General features: G+C 31.8%; 1 pseudogene; it reads right to left on the bottom strand.

The window, feature by feature from the left end:
* Positions 1-377: 377 nt before the first annotated feature.
* Positions 378-1469, bottom strand: LOC115989938 (annotated as a pseudogene).
* Positions 1470-5945: the final 4476 nt, after the last annotated feature.

Raw genomic sequence — 5945 nt, 5'->3', positions numbered from 1 at the left:
ATAAATCAGCTCTTCTTTCCTTATTTCCGCTTTCTAACCTGTTATATAAACAGTGTGTTTGTGATCAATTCATTCAATGAAGCATTTTCTTCACCATCACAAAAAGCTCTCTCTCTCTCTCTCTCTCTGAAACTCTTCCTCTTAGTTTTGCACCTCCATTGTTAAAGCTTTGAGCTTTGTTGATTTTTGCGCATCTAACTCATTTAGTGCGGTAACAGTTATTCATCCGTTAATCAATGTTGGTCTCTGGCCATTATTTTTATTATTATGATTTTTTTTTTGATCAGAAACCAGTGAAATCATTTCATTTCTAATTCTCAAAGCTGGTTTACATCTGACATAACCTCAGAGTATATCATATGTGGAGTTTCCTCCATCTATGTGACAAAATCACTAATACATTGACCATATTCAGCTAGTCCATGTGCTGCTTTATTTCCAACTCTTCTTGTATGTCGAAATGCAGCCTGGCGAATCTGTTGTAGATGCTGTAAAGTTCCTGCAATGATGTTTGCAATAGCAGGTGAGGCCTCAGAGTCCCCTCGTAGAGCCGAGCAAACCATTATTTTTTGTCTATAAATTCAGGCAATGAATGTTGTCGTTGTCTTGTACTTCAATAGTATTTGTCTATAAATTCAGGCAATGAATGTCTTGTACAATACTATTTGTCTTTGGACAGATTAACAGATATATTTTTAACACTTCAGAGACAGCTGGCCGTTGCGCCTCTCTATGCAAAGGTGAATGGCCCGCCACTAATAATGCAAAAGTAAAAATGCAAAACTCACCTTCTAAATTTCATCACTTTTCATTTCAATCCTTTAAGTTTGAGTTTAGTTATTTCAGCCTTTTAAATTTCATTTATTATTAACCAAGTCCTCCCTTGACAATCTAATAAATGTTGCCGTTATCTACATTAAAAATGCCGTTTTGTCATTTTTTTTAAAATTTTAATTTTAATTTATTATTTTAAGAAAATGTTAATGTCAAAAAAAAAAAAAAAAACCAGAAATTATACTAAGAAACAGGGATATTAATTCGTACTCTACTCGGAATGCAAAACCATTCTCGAAGATCATCATCGATTCCTTGGAATTCATCGACGGAGTTCCCGGCCGCAGGATCTATGGTTTGTAAACCGATACTTTGGCCTGAGTCAGGCGGAGGTCAAGATCGGTTGTGTATGGTTTGTTGGGCTTGCCGATATGCCTGCGTTTTTGCGAGACTTTGGGTCGGGAATTCAAGCTCAGATCCCTGAGATTCCACATGTTCATACAGGTCACTTCAACCCTAGAGACCTTGTCGGAGGCTGGAATCTGTGCACCAGCTGTAAGAAGTTCAGGCATCGGACGCAAAGTACCGCCACGTAGGACGATCTCAATTGCCGCCTGTTTGTACAGATCAAGTTTGGCGCTGATGTGTTCGTCCAGATTGAGTTTTGGCTCTCCAGATTGACTTTTGGCTCTCATTATATGTTGTAGTTGTGCAATCTCTCTTTCTCTCTCTTTCCCCCTCTCAATCTCTCAGTATTGGGTGGGGATTCAATTTTGTTCATCGTTTCTTAATCTAATTTCTGGGTTTTTTCAAAAAAAAATTAATTCAAATTTATTTAAATTAACGTTTTCTTAAAATAATAAACTAAAATTAAAAATTAAAAACATGATAAAATGGCGTGACTTTACTGTAGAAAACAACAATAACTAACAGATTGTTAATGGAGGATTTGATCAAGAATAAATAAAACTTAAAGGACTGAAATGATAAAATTCAAACTTAGAGGACTGAAATGAAAAATGGTGAAACTTAGAGGGTAAATTTTACATTTTAGCATAATGCAAACGTGAAAGGCTAGCCCGTGATAAGAAAATATATGACGTAATGCAAATGAGAAATAGTTACGTGTAATAATTATGAGAATCTAGTTGTAGTCTTTTTTATATAAGAGATGCTATGTTTACAACATTTTTATAACAAATCACAAGTGGTTAGTTGTTATTGGTTCAAATTTCAAACTAACGCTAAGATTATTTTTTTGCCCCGACAATAACAACTAGTAACAACTTGTTATTTAGGATTTGTTGTAAAAATGTTGTAGAAATATTGTAGACATATCATTTCTCTTCTTATATATACTCTCCTGGGCTTCGATTGGTTGTTGTTAGAAGTGAGAACTTAGAAACATAGTAAATTGCATGAGCTGTTGATAGTTGAGTTGAACTTTTTTTAACTGAAAGTCGAGTTGAATTTTTAAAGCGTCGTTCTTTCAACTGCTACACATTAATAACTGAGGTAGGTTTTGGTAACCTTTCCTACTCAAGTTTCTTTGGTGTCTCTTTGTGTTAGAACCCCTTTTACTCTCCCCTTTCTGTGTGTGTTTGTTTCTCCAAAAAAAAAAAAAAAAGTTCCTTTGTCAATCAATTTATTTATAGTTTCTCAACCAAAAAAAAAAAAAAAAAATCAATTTATTTATTTTTCTTCATAATATTATTTTACGGAAATAACAGTGTACAAATATAAAATTATGGGATTAAATTTTATAACCACTTGGTGTAAAATTTTTAGTTTACATTTTACAATAAAGACATGCTAGTATATATATATATATATATATGTATATATATATATGTATATATATATATACATACACACTTTTTTTTTTCTTTTTGAGAACTCTCTCTCTCCAATTTCATTCTAACAAATTTTACTGCACCTTTAGAGCATTCATATTGGTATGGATATAATAGAAAAAATGTGTTAAATTTACACTTTAAAGTTTAAAATTATCAACATCAATTAAGTTAAAATGGTGTAAATATCTATAGTTGTTACAGTACCCATGTATATTTACACAGTGGCTATTCATTTGTATAGTACATTTTTTTTCTCACCTCAAATATGCTCTCTCTCTCTCTCTCTCTCTCTCTCTCTCTCTCTCTCTCTCTCTCTCTCTCTCTCTCTCTCTCTCTCTCTCTCTCTCTCTCTCTCTCTCTCTTCCCCTCAATCTTTTCTCTCTATCTCATCTCTCCAAACACATAAAATGTATTCCAATAAAATGTTATGTAAAATATATAAATAATTTGATGTGGAGTATTTTGCAAAGTGGTTATGTGAAATAGAAAAAATTAGGTTTTTATTTTAAAATAAACAAAAAATTTTGCACCAACTGATGTGAATACTCTTACGCAGACAAACCCAAACCCCCTTTTATTATTAATGCATTAAATTAAATATTTCCATAAAAATATTTCATTTCCAAGTTTTTTCTACTTTTCATCTCAAATTTCAAATTCCCACCATAACAATGGTACTCTTACAACTTTTGTTTTTTTCTTTTAATAATTTGATAATGAAAGTGAGGGGATTTTAATTTTGAAGATCTCTATTAAAAATACCAAAATTTGTCAGTTGAACTCCAAAACTCTTTATATCATACTTTCAAACCAACAATATAAATTAATTAAAATTTTGTCTGCTAACTCTCATGTAGAACAAAAACTATAGAATCAATCTTATTTTTATAGACTATCGTTAATGTAGGATTCTATAGTTCTAGAATAATAATTTTCATATTTTTTTTTAATAATAGTTGAGTTGGGTTTTTATTTTTCTCGTTCAGGTTCACCACTAACTTCATATCATCATCTATCGTTAACAACTTTTCACTTTGGAAATTATGAAAAAATTTGTGGCCCCAAAGTTATTGATATTTCTATAGATATGTTTGAGCTATTGCACAGTCTTTGTTACTTTTATACTAAGATCAATATAAGATTTCCGAATCAACAAGGGAAAAAATAATCTATCACCTGATTGGCACGATTTAGAATGGGGCCAAATCATCATTTATCTGCAAAGTTCCTTAAAATCCGAGCTATTTTTTCTTTCAAAAAAAACAAACCCTCTTTATCCATAATTCCAATTCCAAATGTAGAGGTTAATGAACTAGCGATTCTATTCAGCAAAAAAAAGAAAAGAAAAAAGTTGCGATTCTTTTCAATCATAACTACAATACAAGGTTTTCAGAGAGTCTTCACTTTTCACTCTCTCTCTCTCTCTCTACCCACCCCAACAGCTAGTCAGCTACCGTTCAAATCAAACTCAGATTTTCACTTTCCCATGCCTCTGGTCATGAATCATGGTTTAGGGTTTCAAGACTCTATTCGGCTACATTTATCAAAATCAAAATCAGATTTTCCATACTCCTCCTTACTCGGCTTAGACTCAAGGCTAAAACACTCTCAACCCTCATCTCTCTCTCTTATAAATTGGTCTTTTCTGAGTGTTCTCTGTTCTCTCTGCTCTCTAGTGATTTCAAAATCTCTCTTTTTTATTTTGAAACAAACAAAGCCCTTTACTCCTTTACATCAAAATCTTTCTAGTTTCTTCACTCCACCGGGTTGTTGGTTGCTGTTGCCGTTGCCTTACGCCCCACCTGAGGTTGTCGCCTCACTTTGTTTCCACTTTCCACCATGGGTCTTCTTAGCCTCTCTGACTCGGCTTCCTAGTCTCAGATCAGTTAAAGTTTCTTCCTTTTTCATCCCTCCTCTTTTATATTTTGTGTTTGTGATAAGGGTTTATCATTTTGTTCAAATGTTTTTTTTTTTTTTTTTGATAAGTAATAAGAATCATATAAAAAGCAACTTAAGGGATCTTGTTCAAATGATTTAAAACTTAAAGATTAGGGACCAAAACTGACCAAGAGATTGGATTCAAAGATGAAATCCTAATTTTTTTTTATTTGATTTGTTAGTCAAAGATTTGATTTATCACTTTTCAAAGATGGAACCCCTAATTTGAGTATGTTTGTTTGTGTTATCATTTTTCGAAGACTTGAGTTATCACTTTTCTGAGTGTGCTTTGTGTTTATTTTCGTGTATACTCTTTACAAACAGACATTATAGTTAGTTTGATTCATTATTTTAGTGTGCTCTGAGTGTGATTTGTATCTGACCTATTTTATTCCTTGTTTTGTTTTTGTTTTAATGATCAATATACTTGTATCTTCACTGTAAAAAGAAGAAGAAGATGAACCCTTATTTTAAAAAGATGAAATCTAAACACATTCTTATTTTCTTATCTGATTGTATTTTATTGCTCATTTGTTTGATTTATTTTGCTTTCCTAACTTAAAAATTTGAAATCCTAGTTTTATACAGGAGTTGAAAGTTGTTCAAGTAGGCTTTTTGCTTCCTATTCATGGTTGAATCCCTATCAACTACGAGTTCTCTGAGGTATCATCTCTTTCTCTTTTAACTTCTTGTTATTGTTTGTGTGTTACTTTTGTCGCTGTTTTTGTTGTCAATTTTACCTGTTGTTGTTGATTTTTCATTCTTTTTAAATAAAATACTTAGATAAAATTTCATGAATTACTAGTGAATATGGTGATCTTATATTTACATGTTTTCCCTAGCTTAACTAGAATATTATACATTGAAAAATTGAGAATGTACTACACAATAACTAATACAAGATCAATGATTAATATGGATCCCTTCTCAATCAAAGTTCTTTACTGCATTAGGAAAGCTATTTTTTGGAAATACTTATCGTATTTCATAATTGGGGGTAATTGTCGCAGTCAATTTAGCACAAATGATAAATTATATCTAGTGGGGTCAAATCACTTCTTAAGACAGTGGGTAAAGTTCCACGCTTTGGCTTTCAACCATTAATAAATTTTTCTTTCTTTTCAATTTTACTCTTGGTCTGCTTGATTTAATTCATCTTATATATTTTCCTTAACAATTATATCGTAATGGGATTCATTTCGCCTCAATGAGAACTGAGGCCATAGATTGCATGAGTTGTTGATAGTTAATTTGTACTTACAGTTCGTTCTTTCAGGCTTTCAACTGATGCGAATACTCTTACGTAGACAAGCCCAAATCCCCTTTTATTTTTAATGCATTAAATTAAATATTTCTGTAAAAATATTTCATTTCCAA

Source organism: Quercus lobata, chromosome 5 (assembly GCF_001633185.2).
Source record: "Quercus lobata isolate SW786 chromosome 5, ValleyOak3.0 Primary Assembly, whole genome shotgun sequence".
NCBI classification, from domain to species: Eukaryota; Viridiplantae; Streptophyta; class Magnoliopsida; order Fagales; family Fagaceae; genus Quercus; species Quercus lobata.
This window is presented reverse-complemented; position numbering and strand designations above follow the sequence as displayed.